Source organism: Plectrocnemia conspersa, unplaced genomic scaffold (assembly GCF_051122295.1).
Source record: "Plectrocnemia conspersa isolate PC_06_02 unplaced genomic scaffold, ASM5112229v1 ptg000005l, whole genome shotgun sequence".
NCBI lineage: Eukaryota > Metazoa > Arthropoda > Insecta > Trichoptera > Polycentropodidae > Plectrocnemia > Plectrocnemia conspersa.
Window position 1 is genome coordinate 9,852,035 of NW_028277169.1, and position 19,100 is coordinate 9,871,134.

The 19,100-nt window shown below is 28.8% G+C and overlaps 1 protein-coding gene and 1 long non-coding RNA gene across 2 annotated transcripts in view; one reads left to right on the plus strand and one right to left on the minus strand.

Moving 5' to 3' along the window:
- LOC148234827 (uncharacterized) overlaps positions 1–19,100 on the plus strand; it is a 108,597-nt gene that overhangs the window by 67,772 nt on the left and 21,725 nt on the right. The window contains exon 3 of the mRNA XM_088186222.1: positions 14,413–14,502. The gene's annotated coding sequence lies outside the window, so the exon portion shown is untranslated. The remainder of the gene's footprint in view (positions 1–14,412; positions 14,503–19,100) is intronic.
- Positions 5,421–7,737, minus strand: LOC148234828 (uncharacterized). The gene is made up of 2 exons (XR_015809645.1): positions 7,631–7,737; positions 5,421–6,850 (listed from the first exon to the last, which is right to left on the minus strand). It is a non-coding gene; the product is annotated as an uncharacterized LOC148234828 (long non-coding RNA).

The following is a 19,100-nucleotide window of genomic DNA, read 5'->3' on the forward strand; positions in this document are numbered from 1 at the left end:
GAATCGTAAAATATTTTCGTATAGTATTATTATTATATAATACGATAAAATAACATGTCGACCTTTGACTCTCCGAAATTTCATACGCGACCTGCTTTCGAGCAGTCTGCATTGATTTTTCTATAATAAAAGTCTCGTAGGCGTATAAAAATGATTTACGGCATGTTAACAACGCGGGCGACTGTTTAGGAAATAAAATTCATTACCCCATCATTTCGTATTATCATCTTTGGAACACTTCCTTGGAAAGAACATTTTTTTACATTGCTGCTGTCGTGTTTTTAAAGCATTTAGATCATGATCGCATGGGAACCGTCAATGAGAGAGCTTTCGTGTTGTTTCTTACAATATGTTAGCATTTATATTGATCCGTCCAACGTCTCTTTCGAAGGTATATAATGATTGAAAAACCTTTAATTGGACATCCAAAGAAACGGCTAATTGAATACCTGTATCTTTATTAGCGTGCCGCGATGTAAAAATCTTGATTTTCTTAACGTCTTCTCGGCAACGATAATTCGTATATTAATTCACATATATTATACATTATATTACTACTACCCATGGTATATGTAATTCTTAAATTTAATTTATACACTCTAAGTAACGAGTGCAAATTAAAATTTAACGTTATGATGCCATGCAACTAATTGCAATTTAATTTAGATAATTAAATAACTAGCGTTATGTATTTTATTCATTTAGTATCATAAAATAGTTTTAAATATTACTTTAATCTTCATATAGTATTGCAGAATAGGTGAAACAATAAAATTATTATTGCGGTTTAATATTTTCCTTTATTTGTACTGTATTTTACAATGTTAAAGTTATTGTGAATAATTGATAATAAACTTAATAATGTCATAGTTTCAATGCTGTGTTGCAAACCGTCATAAACCTAACAGTATGTTTATCTCGCATGAAATAAATATACACTATTGTAACATCAATATTCATTGAAACTTTCCAATAAGTATGTCAAAATATGTGCCTTTCCAATTACAATCAAAAAATACATTTCTGTTCTCGCGTTTCGAAAGCTCCTTGAAATAAACGCGTTTAAATCGGTCACGTGCTGGGCATGAAAACGTATATCGTAAAAATCTCCACGTGTTCAAATTGGTATATTTCACCCCAAGTAGTTCATTGGATGGAATTTACAAATATTTTTCGAAGCATTATTATCTGACTTAATAAATGCGTAACTCAATTATACGTAATCACTGATCTCGTTAAACCATTGACGCGTGAAATAAAAATCCAAAAGTGTGAAACGACAAAATTTTATATACGAAAATTTGTTACCGTCGGGGGCATTGGAAGTTTAATGTTTCGCAAAAAAAGCGGAGAGGAACGAAATGAAAAGGCGGGTTACGTACTTTCTATTCCGCGGAGGGCTTTCGCCAGCTTTTGTTAAGTGAACGCGTGTGTATGTGTGTGATGCTTTGTCTGTGTGTGTGTAACAAAGAAGATCTTCGGAGAATGAAAGCACCCGAGGCGAGGAAGAGCAATTAATTTCAGAAGAAGCAAAATTTATAATGGAACAGCTCCTCTTTTGAGACCTACCGGCGATATACATATGTGTATATGTGTACGCATATATAAATTACAGTAATACGAATATTAAATGTAAATTAAAATAATTGTAGTCCAAGACCAGAGAATTCCATGAACTTACTGTTTTTCTGTCGATACTATAATGAAAGTTCACCCTAATATTTTTTAATATTTAATAATTATAAATAATTTAAAAAAAATGTAATTAAAGGTTAATTATGTGATCAAAAATAAATAATAAATGCAATTTTTTTGTCGAGCAATGTGCCCTAGAATATAAAAAAGGTTGGATACCCCTGATCTAAAGATTAAATTAGACATACTTTCGTAGTATCACTCGATATTTACCAAGGGTAGTTATTTATATCCTTAGTCCGAATTATTGCACATATCTTTACATTAAAAAAAAAAAGTTTTTGCACTGGTGATTAATTATAAAGTTTGTCTTAATTGCTATTAATACATAATAATGCTATATTTTTAGTTAACTAAATTATAGATGATTTAGAATTATATTTTTATACATTTTTTTATAAATAAAGTCACTTGAAACAATATAAACAAACCCTTTAATATGTGTTTAAAAAAATTGAGTTACGGATATATATAATAAACTCTTTATGATGTCAAGAGGTGATGCGTTTTTTTGCACGCTATTGTACATATAATATTATATACAGCATCAGTGGCGTAGCTATGGGGGGGCGGAGGGGGCGGGCCGCCCCGGGCGGCACTTGCTTGGGGGCGGCATATTCGCGATGGGATCGTCTAGTGTGGTTCTTAACCCTGAATGCACTAAAACATATATAAATCCACGAATAACAAGAGCTTAATAATAACCAATTTATTATTTTAAGAAATTATGATTTTATGACCCTGTAAAAAATGTATGGGGGGGGGGGGCGGCAAATTTATGGATTGACCTGGGCGGCACATACCCTAGCTACGCCACTGTACAGCATCAGTTACAATTCTCCTATCTATTGAGAAAATTATGTGTACAAAATAAGATAAATTATTTATATATAATACATACGATTTCTCTGCAATGAATCTGTTATAATAATTTACTAAACATTACAAAACTTAATTTATTTATATATAAAATAGTTGTGTTGAATTTTATATTATATAAATAATAATGTATTGAACTTCCCTGAATGAATTGAACTGCATTAAACGCACATTTTTTTTATATTATTGATAATGATTATTCCGATTACCGTATGAATTCCACATTCCCAAGAATACATCGGTTGAAAGTTTTTGACAATAATTGCTTATTTTAAATAATAATAAAATATTTGTACTTATTTAATATTGTTATTATTTAAATATTATATATAAAATATATTCAAAGATATAATTGTATAATCAGACAATACATAAACAATAAGTAAATATATATTATTATATAGTATCTATATATGTGTGTATATTATATGTTCATACAAAGAGGAACTGCGACGGGTAATCTTGCAGAATTATTTTTGCCCCCAAGGAAAAGAACCTCCATTAACATTTTCAGTTATAAGAGTCGGCAAATATTCATTAAAAGTCCAACTTTATACTTTCGCATGTATATTTATACGTATAGCTACGTAATTCCGCAGAGAGATACTATAATTTGTAGCTTAACGCTAATTATGAGAGTTCCCCTCTACAGTATAATCTCAATCTGAGGGACCAACCGCATTTTTTCGCCCACGGCTGTTTTATTTATAGTTTATATTTGTATTATAATATAGGTATATATAATATAATGCATACGTTTGTAACCAGCAAACGCGTTATCATAGCAGCTTAAAATGTTGGCTCACTTCCAGTCACGTCTTGGGGAATTTATTAAAATTATATATATAAAACATTTTTTTTGTCTTCCGCGGCCGATGTGTGTGTATTACAAAAATGGCGGATGTGTAAAAGAGTCGAAGATAGTGCGAGCGAAGAAGCTCGCGAAACTACTCATATTTTATATGATGGAAAAATACACACCCAGACGCTCGATTTGAGAATTCAATTTCGTTAAACGAAATTCGGTTCGTCGTCGGTGTAAGCACGACGGTACTTTCGTGCTCGCTTCTTGTACGAAAACTTCTTGGCAGCTGAGTTTTATGGTCGCACAGAGAAATTGTGCATAGCCGGCAGAATCTGAAACGCATCAATAATTCATTTATACGAAGAAATACAGTTTTTTCGACGTGTTTATTTTTTTCCCGAACACTTTACGTGTCTTCATATCAGGTTTTTTTAACTACCCTCCCTAACTCGTAAACGAAACGTCTCACACCACCCTGCCAGACTGCAATTCGGCACCAGACCGATGATAATTGAGTCAATTAGTGATCCAATGATACAAACCAGATGTGGACCCGCGTTCTCACTATACGAGTCCTGAAATAACCTTTCTCATTAATCTAAATATGCTCTTTACGTGTCACATTTCAATAAATTATCTCGTTTTGTACCGCTATTATTTATTGTGAATCTTTCGTGAGAAGATTGCAATTCAAATGTAATACATCAGTTAAACTGTAAAAATCGGTTGGCAACAAACATTGATTAAAGAGTTATTATATTACTTATATTATCGATATATAAAGGTATTATTATTATATTTAAAAATATTATTTTCAGTCCGAAATCATCGAATTTAGAATCAGTGGCAAAAAACCGCATTATATTATATTAAAAATCATTGTGCGAAATTTATTATCTTTATTAATTGCTTTCCTAATAAGTAATACACTCTTCTTCCATATGATTTTTTTGCAAAGTATCTACAATCTAGTATTTATTTTTAAGTCAGTGCATAATAACTTAGCTCAACGCGTGATCATCAGATGCTTTTAAATTTCGGTCCTACGATTGGTCGTTCGCTGTGAGGGATGTGCCGGTACATATAAGTACGCTATTGCTTTGTTGCTTCTTTCACATTATTTTTAAAACAGTAAGCTATTTTCTGCACACTTTTTTTTTCGATGATCGCCAAAAAATGGACGGAAAATTGTTTAAAAACCGATTTTATAATTTAGGCTATATATGTTATATTTATTACATTAATTCTAAAATTATAAGTTTTTAATTTGTTATGTTCTGTTAACCTTGTGAATTTATTTTTGTCCACTTATTCTTGAAAAAATCAAGTATTGAACTAAAGCTGGAAATAAAAACTATAAAACAAAGTTTTATAGAAAATTTCAGCCAAAAAATCTTTTAACAGTAAAATGGAAATACAAAATTACAATAAATAATATGTATAAGAATTGTGATACTAATGATTTATCTTAGTTTCAAATATTTTAATTCAGTGATTTTATTAAAAAAAAGCATCTTAAATAAATATATTGTTAATATGGTCAATATGGAATAATCATAATATAAGTTTTCACTAAAAATTTTCCCTTATTTTTGATTAATATGGACTTTAATTCGATTTTACACATATTTATCATCAGTATTTTTTTAATAAGAAAATTAAAATGAAATCCCCATATTTTACAATAATAATATTAAAAGAAATGTGAACTATTAAGTTAGTAATCATATTGATTTTATATAATTTAATTTACTGACTTTATTATTATGGTCACTATTATGAAAAAACAGAATGGCACATAAACATTGTGTTTTCATTAAAAAATTTGGCCTCAATTTTTAATGAAATATTGTTATTAATTCGATTTTATACAAATTTTTAATTAGTTTATTTTTACTAAGATACGTTATATGAAATCCACATAAAACTAATAATTTAGTAATCATATTGGTTTTAAAAATGTTAATTTACTAACATTATTTAAAAATAAAAACCAAATAAACACCTTATTAATATGATCAATATAATGAAAAAACAGATCGTCACAAAAATATAATGTGTATTCACTAAAAATTTGCCCTCATTTTGATGAAACATGAGCATTAATTCGATTTTATACATATTTTTTTATTAGTTTATTTTTATTATGACAATTTAAATAAAATCCACATATTTTACAAAATTACTTTCATATATAATATTAAAAGAAATATGAACCAATAACTGTGAAATAAAAAAATGCATAATATTTAGTTTTCACATAAAAAAATAATTTCGTTTTCTGATAAAATGTGACAAAATTACTGTCGTACATAATACAATAACTTAATAATCTAGTGCCGTTTAGTAATTATCTCGGTGTAAAACTAATGAATCTAATGAATTTATTATAAAGAGCCATCCAAAAAGAAAGATTGTTAAAAGAGAGATTGTTTTAAAAAATAAGTATAATATTTCATTTTAACTTAAAAAATTTACTTAATTTTCTGATATGATTTTAAACATATTTGTGCAGTTAAAATTTTAAATACAAATGTAATAAATATTGTAAATAAACATTGTTTATGGTTTTAAATAATTACAACTACATATTAAATAAAACATTCTCATAAATAATGTTTAAAAGAAATGTGAACTTATAAACTAGTTTTTAAATAATTAAATTTAGTGATTTTTTCAAAAACTAAATTTAAAATATACATATTTTTATTATGGTCACTATTAAGAATAAACATTGTCACAAAAAAACTGAGCAAAATATTTTTATTTTAACTAAACATTTTTTATGATCATATTTTAAATTTTCAATCCGCAACTGCTTATTATAAGCAATAGCGGATTTTATTAATTAACTAGTTACAGCAGACAAAAACCAGTTTCATTTTATACTCATTTCAATATACAATAGCAATAATTTATAAACTTTGAATACGCTATTTCCATCTAACAATAGATTTTAGTTATTCACGTATAACTGTCAGTCAACTGCACAATGATAATACGGTACAGGCTCAGCCGTCGAAAAATGGCTACGAATATTCGTCCCGTTATTCAGGGCTCGCAATCGTTAACTTTAGACCGAGCTTTAACCATGGTTTACGGCTTACGGACTTCAGCAGAACATAAAACATTTCATGGTTTCCTTATGAGGACATTTAGACTTTTGGCGCTCGTTGCGCGCTTCGATATTCGAGCCGAGTTTTGTGACGTGATACGTGCGAGAAAAATACATATATCCAATATGTAAAATATCAAGGTTCGCTTGATTAAATTTTAAACATGATAAGATATATGCAATTTTGGCAGCAGTCGTTTCGGCGCCAGACTCATTTTGCATGCCGAGTTCGGATTAACAAGGTTTTCTCATATAAGATTGCCGGCGCAAATTCGAGCTCTTATCCTCTCCCCGGCAAGATTACAGTAATTTTCCCAAATCTGACGATCCTCAAATGTTCCTTAATCATTCTGGACCTGAAATAAATTATAAATATAAATTAAAAAAATCATATATATTTTAAATATTTTTTAACGCGGAAAAAAAAATATTTTAGGCCTAATCTTAGCATTTAAATATTAAATAGTTTTAATATTGTTAATAATTTTATTTTAAATGGACAATATTGCGTGTTTTATGTATTTTAAAAATAAAATTTAAAAACACACATGCGTGTGTGTAGTCATGAATAAAAGAAAGTTTGAAGGGTAGCGTTTTATACGTACGCGTAAGCCCGTTGTGAGACTTAGTAAAGCCAAACACTCACGCAAGCGTCCCACGGAGACTTCTCATCAGGAGTTTCGGAACTTTCAGCATAAAGCTATAAAGTAAAAGTTTGATCTATCTGCTGAGAATACCCCTAACTTTTGCCATATCCCCCGCCGCCGCAGTGGAAGGGTATATTTCCAGGTGAACGCGCAGGAAGAGGGCGCGCGCGCAATAGTTTTATATAATTTTAAATTTAATTACTATTTTTTTTATATTAATAAATGATATCGAATCAGCTCAAGAATAATATATTTTCAATTTACTTAGCTAGAATCACAATTTAAACACACGCGTGTGTAGTAGGTGCGATATTATTTCACACCAACCCTGTGTTCAGGGGTGTCGTTAAATTAATAATTAATCCAAGGGGTTGCGATTAAGACGGGAATGCGCGCCGAAGCGCCGGATCTAAATCTATTATAAACCTTGACGTCACTATTTATATACATTTGTGAAGATAATTGTTTTTGGAGTGAAAATCTGCTTACCTTACGAAGCGCTCCCGCTGACATGGCCATTGTGCCACATAATATGGGATGAATGACAGGAAAAAATATGACCGGCTGGAATCCGTCGGCGGCCATCTTTGCGCAAGAGAGAAGCTCGCTGATTGGTCAACGGCAGTCTGCACGATAGATCGGCGCATGAACTGATCGTATATGGCAACTGACAAAATGACGTATGTCTAAAAAAATAAAAAGCTAAATTAGGCTTTATGCATACATTAATAAAGACTATTTTTTTAAATATTACTTAATTTATGTTACATTTAGAATTTCATTTGAAGTACTGCCTTTTCAAAAATATTTATATTGATTATATTTACTATATTTCTTACGGTTAAATCTTAAATGAGCAATAAATATATTTTTAATTTAAATAAAAATCATTAGCCTGTATTTATTGAGTCAGAAATTTAGTTTGATATTGTTCAGTAATTCAATTAAATAGTCAGTAATTTTATAATTTCAAATGTTATTTTTTTTATTATATGCTTAGTTAGATTTTCATCAAATGTTGCTATTGTGGTACAAAATTAAAGTTAATTTTGTTTAATTTTCAGTAGCAGTCTTATTAAAATAAGAAAAGTATAAGCATAAATGCATCTATTTATATTTTGTGAATATATTTTATATGTGTACAAACAAAAGAAACTAAATTAATTTCAAATATATAAAATAATTTCTGATTAGAGATAATAATAACAACGGGCTTAAATCTTTCAAATCGGTGATTTTATTTTATCTAGGTTACTAATTAAATATTAGGAGTCTTAATGACTAGTTACACGAGATGTTAAACTATCAGTAGTTAATGAATGAGTTTATAAAATTAAATAGTTAGTTATATTTTGACCAACTGCCATTTTAGTCTATAATTTTATATACATATGTAGCTATTTTAGTCTATAATTTTTACCTAATCAGTGAATACATTGAGTGATCTGTTTTTAAAGTAAATGCTAGATATATTATATGAAACATATTTGTATAATGAATCTGAAAATTAAAATAGAAAATTTAATATTATTATTAAACAAATTAAATATCACGTATTTATTAAATAATCAGTAACTATATTAAATTATTATTTTTATACGAAGAAAATATTATAAATTTTATTTCATTGTTTGAAATTAATTAGAGTGTAAAAGTTTTTTGCTAAAATTTATTCAGTATTTTTAAAAGTAAACTTAACTAGGTAAAATATAATTTTAATATTAATAAAAACTAAAAAGTTGTTTTTTTAATTTTCCAGTAATTTTTGCCACTAGTTTTATAATGATCTATTCTCTTATGACATGTTTTAAAATAAAAATGTATAGCAAATATTTAGATTTTATTAAACAAATGTTATATTTGTTGCTAGAAATTGCTCCATAAAATATTTGTATGATTTGAATCATATTATAAATTTAAGTATAAGTATATGTAATAATACAAATTAATTAATTTTGGTATTATTGCTATGAAGGCAAAGCTTTGATGAACATTTATTAATAATATTACTGACCGTTCCATTTAAAATATATATATAAAAACTGATTTTTATAATTTATACGACGTTAAGATATTTTTTTTGAGAAAATTATATTAATGTAAATCTATTATTACTTAATATTTATTAAATTAAAACATTTTGCCATTTGAGAATCTAAATAACTACCGCATAACAAGCTAAATTTTGAGCCAGCATATTTTCTTAATTAACCGAATCGTAAAAAAACACTGATTCTTCGATTACAGTGCGTCGACCCGATCCGTGGGTAGCAATTTCGAGTTCTCAGGATCATCCGTCTTTGAATTGTGCCATAATTTCGTACATAATCTAATCATATCTAATATGTTTAAATATACGAAGAGGCGTTCGACAATAAATAATATCCGACGGTCCGTGGTAGGTAATTGATGTCGCCGCGGATATTGAGACGTTTATAATTTTATTATCATTTTATTTATTAATAAAATAGATCGTAAAAGAGAAAAATAAAGTCCACGATAACAGCCGAATTTATATGTGTTACAAGCCGTTAGTGAGCAACAATTCAAAACAAATGACCGGGAGAGATAAGCTACCTTTTTTATCTGAATAAAAGGGATGGGTATTCGAGCAAGAAACGTGGACCAGCTACCGTGGATATTTTTCATGAAAAATATAGTGTCCTTATCTGAAAATATAATATAATGTGAATATAAATACAAGATATTGACGTACAAGCTGATATAGACATTCAACAATGAGAAATAGAAATCACGATGGGATTGTAAAAAAAATAAGGGTTGCGCTCTGTAGCTTTCTACGTGATAACAATATAGAAGAAGGGTATGGGCTTGATTTTCTCCCCTTTGAAAAACTTTCTCTTCTCCTCTTTGTGGAGGTAAAAATAGAATAGCCAAGGGGAAAGAAGGCAATTTATATTCGTCATATTTTTTTTTCTCAGTGGAATTTTTGAACTATGTATAGTTTATTTACTGCGGATAATATAAAAATAAGTATATTAGTAAAAAGTTTATTTAATATAAGAGTAAATTTATATTATAGATGTATATGCGTCTGATTATAGAATCTTTCACAAAAATAATGTTATACTATAGCTATCTATATGTAAGAATATAATATATACCCAGGCATTTCTACCCTCTATTTTGATGGAAGTGAGATTACGACCAGACTCAGTTACCCTTAGACATTGTTTTCGCACAATTTCTCTTTCTTATTGCATTACCACACCGTCACCTTCGCGTATTTCAGACGCCATCAAGACGAAAGCTCCGAATATTTTCGCCTAATAAACTTTGATGAAAACAAACTGAGAAAAGGCGAGCGAGCTCGAATGCCTCTCGGGTATTTTAATTCGAAGCATCTCAAAAATTCTCGATGTGAATTAACAAATTAAAATTTATTTATTTTTACGTAAGCCGTATATCTACACGAAGCAGTAGCTGCGTTTAAATACCTCTCCTTCGTCAAATTGCACGAACGCAAAACCAGGTTTATACGAGATAAATGGAAGCTGGAGTATTTCTCTTATCTCGTCTACCTGCGCTGGATTCGTAAGGATATTGCGCTGGAAATGTTATGACCGTAGAATGTATACGTATATACACATATAATTGTAGTATACACATTTAGACGTGTATGAATATATATTATATATTTAACATCTGTAAATATGGTTAGCAGACGTTGTTTGCATTTCCCAGCCGCTTTTGATGTACGAAAATAATCTCATTGGTAGTGAAATATGTCACCGACGACTCAAACGAGGCGTGCCCTTCCGGACAAATGCAATTCAATTTTATTCCGAAGGGTTAAACAAACAAATTGGGCAGAAATCCTATCGCGAGGGGTTATACGACTAACATATTTGTCCACGACATGTGTAAGTTCCATAAGAAATTTCATAATATCGGCACATGTCGAAGGAAAAGCTTTTCATTTAATCCGCTTTATTGTTGTGCGCGCATATATAGGCTTTTGAGAAACAGAGCACGTTTCGCATATCCAGACAACTTTATTGTCCACCACGAAAATCTGATGCACAACCGGCATTGGAATAATGACGCAGATGCTGCAGGGATTACGTAGAACTCATGTGAATGAACATATCATATGTGTACATACATATGCATTTAGCCCTTGATTTAGCTATTACTAGGAATACGTGAAGTAAATCCTACAATTAAAACATTAAGGCAAATATACATATACATTTATTACTTTAAAAATTGTTAAACATCATTTCCAAATATTGTTTTTTTATATACATATATACCCCGTCGAGTTCAATGTCCATAAACGCGGTTTGATCCGAAACCTTTCGTCGTTGAATGGTTTTCGGCATCGTTGTCGAATCGGAGAGCACTTTACAAAAACATGCAGCGTTCAATTTCCTTTCATTAAACACTCCCCGGTCGTCGAAAGCATTCTCGTGTTGGGTCGGGTGGGCGGGAGAGAGAGAATGGTTAAGCCCTCTCTCGCCGACCGGGCTTTATGTGCACATAGAAGAAAATGAGGGAATTTGGGTGTCGTACCCCGCAGCAGCCATTGTACCCCGGTCTCATTTCGGGTAATAGATACAGAGAGAAAATATCCGATGGAATTATTATACACCCGCCTACGTTGCTTGGCCGCCGACCGTTTTGTCTCTCTTTCTCTTCTCTTCTTCATGAAATTCAATTTGTGCAAATGTCGCCCGGGACCTAATTTATTCAAACAATTTCCACGCACTATTCTGGACGCTTTTCTCCGCTCGAGAGATGTTTTTCTTCGAGGAGGATTACCATTTTATATTGTACCGAAAATATTATTCATTTCCATGCGCTTGTGCGACCAAGGATACGCCTTATAAATTCATAGCATGGGACTCACATACATAATGTATTTTATTATATTTCCATATAAGGTTATATACATACATATGCGTATATCCATAAACTGAATATCCACAGTATTGGGATTTCCTTACATTATAACTAAAGATACGTATTTGCATACTAATTTCAAACGCAAGATAAAACTATTTTAACTTCTATATATAATAAAACAATTTTTTTCTCTCTCAAAAAACTCTTCGTTATTCAATTATAAGTAATAAGCTGTAACATACATTTATCCCGTTACTCCGCTTGGTGTAAAAACATCGCTTTTTCGTACCGTTATTAACTTCACACATAATTTATTGTTAAAAATAATCAGTGAGCCCTACCGTTTTTAGTGCCAAAAAATATATAATATTTTGTCGTATTTACAAGCAATAATATTTTAAAACTAGCTTTAAATTATCTCAATACAGGAGCTATTTAAAAATATAAAATCGTAACATTGACCAAAAATATTATGACTAAGAAAAATAAAAAGGGCAAAAATGTTTTGTTTCAGATTTTTTAATATAGAAATATACATAATTTTCGTGACTTTTCTAAATTAGTATTTTTAAAAACAATTCCTTGTAGATTTAGATATATTATTAATACTTCTAAATCTACTTATTATCTGTCTATCACAATTTTCTAAAAATGGGGACTTTTCAGACAGTATTTTATTAGCCACTTAATAAATGTTTAATGAGGAAAATCAAAACAAGTTTATTTCCCAGTAAGATTATTTTTATTTCTTGCACAAATATTTTTATATTAGAAAGATTTTATTTTGTTAAATTAAAAAAAAATATTATTTGATTCAAGTAATGACTCAGTAGTTATTTTTATCGTTCAATAGATTGTAATAACGTAGTCAGAAAAGTCTAAATAGATAACTTAAAGACCACGGGTTCGAATCACGGCTACAGACTTGAATTTTTATTTTTTAAAAATGCGCTATAATTAAAAACTATAAAGTAACATATTTTGGTTATAGTTTATAATATGCATATTAATTTATAATTATTCACCGATTTTCAGACTGAAAAGTCTGGTGGTTAATAGTTGTTTTCCGTTATCAGGTTACAACGGAAGAGAGAAAGAAAAAAAATATTAGCATATTTGATTATTGAGGATGTTCATTGTTAATAAATCTTAAAAGGAATATTCTTTCATCTTCAAAAACAATTTAATTTTGTCTCTTATATTATACCCACGCCTTATTATTTTGATACAACGTAACCGGCTTTCGCTTTTCATATTTTATCAAAAAAATATTAAATTCGAGATGATTCAGTCTTCGAGATCAAATAAAATTTACTCAACAATCAATCGCTCCTACATCCTTAGATCCTGAAATTCCGATATTTATGATAGTTTTTAGTTCTTCATACTCCGATGATCGCTCTTTTCAATGAAACTAATGATGATAATTTATTGTTATAATAACGGTAAAATTTTAACTTATTCCTTGTACTGTTAAGGGTAATGTCGCAACTTTTATCTAATGCTTAAATTCAATTTTCCCAGCAGAAAACGGATAAAATATTTTTTTTCTCAAACAACTCTTCACTGGCAACGATAAGTGAATTCATTACAATAACTTTATTTGAAAGATATTATAGACACATTGCATTAAAGAATAGCATACTATGAGCTACAGCCATCAAGCAAAACTATCAATTCCACTAATTACTGCTCACAATTTATCGAACTGAATGAGTTGATCAATATAAAAAAAATACTTAGTCTCATGAATTCTTCCGCTCATATACTTATTTTTGAATTTACAAATAAATGTTTTAACCCAATATACCCCTAAACTGTAATACAAAGTCTGAGCGAGGGTTCATAAAATAATTTGATTAAAAGCTATATTTTCCGAGCTTCCATCCATTTCCCTGTGGATTCGCTAGACTCGTCTGCTGATGAATCAGTGTTTCATAAATGCAAATTCATTTTTTCAATGAATAATTTATGAACTTAATCCTATGGCGGAATGTATAATTTGAAATAAAATGAGTCGAACTAAACTCGCGCAACGAAAGCTCCGTGCAAAATTACTTTTTTATACATAGTCCTAGGTATACACAATCGTTCCCGACAAAAGAGCTTTTCGCAATGAAAACGAGATATACCCCGATTTTTTTATACGCCTAATCAACAAACATTCGCATTGTTGTACACTTGCCTCGTACAAAAGACGGAATAATGACGTCCGACTAAGGTCGAAGGGTTTACGACTCAATTGGTATAAAGGCCGAAGAAAAAAGGACGGCGACCCCATTTCGGTCACGACATCCGAGATTTCTCATGACCGTTTCAATTACACGCCCCGATGGACCTTTTTACCATTTCGACGTTTAGCAAAAAGTGTTTCATATAATTAACGTGATTTATTTTTGCAGGCTGTCTGTTCAACCCGAGAGTACCAAGTAATGCTCCAAACTGTTCGGCCCTCTGGAAATACCGCTCCGTTCGATTGAGCTGTCCACCAGGTAATAAACAACTAGACATGTTAAACTCTATTCATCCCCTTTGGTAAGCATATTTAACTATTTTTATTACCGTAAAACGTACGTTATAACCTTGTCACCGCTACCCGTCCGTGACCCTTTGAGAAACCGCCGCCCGCAAATGATTTCTTGGAAAGCTTCATCTCGATTCCAATTAAATTAGAAGTCTTCTTTCAGTGTCTGGTTCTTTATATTGTAGATTATGATTCCACTATATCTGAAAAATATATACAAACAAGCTTTTAAATCTTAATTAAATATATTTACGTGTTTTATGCTAAACAATGATTTCTTGATATATATATATATATTCGTATAAATACGTCCACATATCGTATGTCTTGTCCCATTGTAACATTATGCCGAGACCATAACGGCATTTAATAGGTGGAAAGCACACATGTACGTACCTATCATATGTGTACAAGTCGACAGGTAGACAGACGTTCAGAATCGCCGCCACCTGAGTACACATTCACAAAACCTTTATAATATGATAGACGTACCTATAAACATGTGTATTATATTTTTTAGACAAAATGCCGCCATAATGCTTTGCGAATGGGAAAAAGCACATGCGACTTTTGCCAAAGGCCAAACAATGTAATATGGTAACAAATTGAGTCATTAATGTCACAGCGAACGATTCACACGATTCGTTTTGTACTACCTGTAAACGTCGGTGTGAAATTATTATTATGAACGATTTTTTTCAAGCATAGGGGGGTTTGAAAAAATATTTAAATGTATCAGCGTTCGCCTACGTGGTGTTTTTAATTTTTTCGCGTGGGTAGTGATTTGGAATTATTTTAGACGCGTAACAGACGGACGGAAACGTTAATAAAAAATGTGCGTGAATTGAATTTCCAGTGGTATCTTTGTGGGAGATGGATTTAGTATTGGAACATTCGCTTGTAATCGTGTATTAATAGTAATAAAATAAATCACGCAGTAGATGTTAATTATAATAAATATTTAGAGATAGATAAACTATAGATTATTATTCAATCGTTGTTTACATTAGTAAGAGCTTAGATATTAATTTCACATCTGAATATTGATGCTAAATCTTTTGGTTTAATATAATATAGACTGTACTGAAATATTTTAAACGCATCGATAAAATATATCAATATTCTTTTATATCATATTTTTCATTTTCAAAAAATTTTTTTTTATATAAAATGATTTTTTTAAATAAAAAAAATACACTTTTCTAATAAAATATATGTTTAATTAATTAAAACACTTTTTCTAATGGTTTAATTTATATATAAGCACTGATATAAAACATTAAATTTATTAATAATAGGTATATTTATTTTCAGTTAAATTTATGGTTTTTAAATATTTTTGCTATGAATAACTAATATTTGTTTATTCTCGTTATTTCCCATAATTGTAAATATAGCTTTAAAATATATAGTAAAGTTAAATAATATGAAATACTTTATCTTAGTTAATGCTTTTGTCTATAATTATATAATAAAATAGTTTACTGTTTATGACTTTTCTTCATTGCTAAGAATTTCTTTTAGAATATGTTATTTTATTTTAATGTATTTTTTAGTATATGAAACATAATTTTGATGTATAACTTTAAATTAAAAATTAAGTTCAGTTAAACAAAGCCACTTTTTCAAGTAGAACAAAATTTTTGTTACAAAGATTTTTATTTAAACGTTGATTTCAAATTTCAGGATTCCCTACTAAGTTTTCATTTTATAGCTATGATTGATTTTATTTTTAAAAATACATAAAAATAATGATTGATGTGAAAAAGTATTTATTAGTAAATAAAGCTTTTATTATGTATAATATGCAATTGTATATTTTTTTCTATTAATGTAGATTTTTTTAATTCTTAGTATTTTTTTTGCATTTATTTGCTTTGACAAAATACTAAAAATGTGTTTAGCTGTATTTTTATTTATTAGAACATTGATTTATTATTTCGGCTTAGGTCAACATAAATTGTCAGTGAAGTAGAAAACTAAGAAAAAGTACGATTTTTAGTTAGAAATTAGTTATTTTTTAAAAATCAATTTTTATGTACACGCAATTTTTAAAGCTTTAGTAATAATATTTTATTTTTCAGCTTAAAATTTATCGTCCTTCAACAATTTTGCTTTACCAGAATACTAAAAATATGTTAAACTGTATTTTTATTTATTATAACTGTATTTTAGAGCAATTAAAATTATATTTTTTTAAAGTAAGAAAATGTACGAATTTCAGTTCAAAAATTGTTTTTTTTTTAGTTGAAAATCTTTTTGTTAAATACGATTTTGAACAGTAAATTTGAAAGATCTTATAAAAATGTCCTATTTTTTAGGCTAAAAATCTTGTTCTTGAACAGTTTTGCATTGACAAAATGCTAAAAAGAACTTTTTATTGTATTATGATATTTATTAAATTTGTTAAGAGCAAAGTTTTAAAGTATGGATTTAAATTATGAATTTTTTAAGTGATAAAATGAGAATTTTCAGTTAAAACAGTTGTTTTTAGTAGAACCGGCTATATTTTGCCATAAAGATCTTCACAATGTAATTTGTATTTAAACACTGATATTAAATTATTTAATTTTACAATATGAATTTTAGTTATGGAAGATTTTATTTTTTAAAACTATCGTTTATTTCCTAATAATTTTTCATTTTATAGGTATCATAGATTTTCTTTTTGAAAATTGATTATATATTGTTATTGTTTTTCAAAGGTTTTGCTTAGAGAGAATATCAAAAATATGTTTAATTGTATTTTTATAAATATGATACATAGTATTAAAATAATATACAACTTAATTTTGGATATATAAAAATATATTTTTTTATATATAATGAAAAACACAAATGATTTTCCGTGAAAATTAGATTTGGATTTAAACCCTTATATAAATTTTTATTTTCTATATAAAAAACTATAGATTTTCTTTATAAAAAATATTATTTTTACTATAGATTATGGTAGAACACATCTTATGTTTTTTTCAATACATTTGTTTTGACATTGTATCAAAAAAATATTTTTATTGCATTTTATAATATATTTAATACCTTTTCTAATAAAATAATTTTTATGTGAAAATCTTTTAAAAATTTTTTGTAACATAAAGAGTTATTATATACTTAGATTTAATTAAACTTAATAATTTTTAAATTAAAAAAATACAATGAACTATCATATTTTTAGCAGATCTAGAAAAGCGTACAATATTTTGTGGTTAAAATATGGAAAATTTCTGAACAGTGTATGTTTTTTTAAAATACTTATTTACCTATGTAAATAAATTCTAGAAATTATCGTTCATTATTTTATTACAATATATTATGGATGACATAAATTATATATGATCCACATCTTTTCTAAACACTTTTTATATTATAAAAGGTGTTCAGGATTAATTTTAATATTTATTGGTTCGTTCAACTTTCTTGGATAGAATTTAAATCTTATCGTGTCCAGTAGCGCCGTATTTTGTACACTTAAAACGTAAAACAAACCCAAAAACTTTCTTTGTAATTCACAGTTCATCGACCCGTCCGATAGCCACAAATTCCACGGTTCGGATCCGAAAAACAAATTCCTACCAAGTCGATGGCGCACATACGGAACGACACTTTAATACATTTTTCATATATACACGTCCTATTTGTAAATTCAACCCAAGACTCCTTTCACCGCCGTAACACAACGTAAAGATTAACCAATCACAAACTGTCTCGAAAACGTAAACAATCGAATTTGTTCGCTGGAAACGCATAAATAAGAATGTTTATTCGAAGTCAGGATGTTGACGGCTACCCTACAGCTTCGTCGGTTTCTGTGTGTTTAAGCTCTCAGCAGATAAACAGTCTCGTTTTGTTTTTAAAAAATAGTATTTATGATACTAATACAGATAATGCGCTTTGGTAGAGAGAGAGAAAATATCAAAAAATACTACTCGATCGATGGCCAATCTCAAAGCGAGGTCGTTTGCGTTCACTATTGATTTTATGTTCTTGAATGCTGAAAGGATTTCCATTACAGTAAAATTATGCGAGACTCTACTACGTGTTTTTATTCTTCTTATACTTTCAAGTTAATCAAAATAGTTAAATTTTTGTCAGCGGCGCACCTAATATTGAAAATTTACATATGGAAAAATAGTTTTATTTATTTAGAATTACAATCAAATTAAATTTTCTGTTCAATAAAAAAATTAATTTTAATAATAAAATTTAAAAAGACTACTTATTAACACTTAAACATTTTAGTACACAAATCGTTAATATTAATAATAATTACCATGCATATAACCCTGTAATAGAAAATAAACTTAACATTTAAAATCATTATAATGAATAGAAGTTATGTGCATGTATCTGAAGTATAATTATTAACAACGATGCATTCTTCTTGGGTCCGGTTTTAATAAACAATGCATCGTTCGCCTCAACAGTTTCATTCGTACAAAAACAATATTTCAATTTTTACAGGAGGGAATACAATTCGGTAGAGTTTTATTATTTTTTCCCAACAATAACTGCGTTGACGTGTTTCTTCCTCTTTTTATTTACGACATATTTGTTGAGTGAATA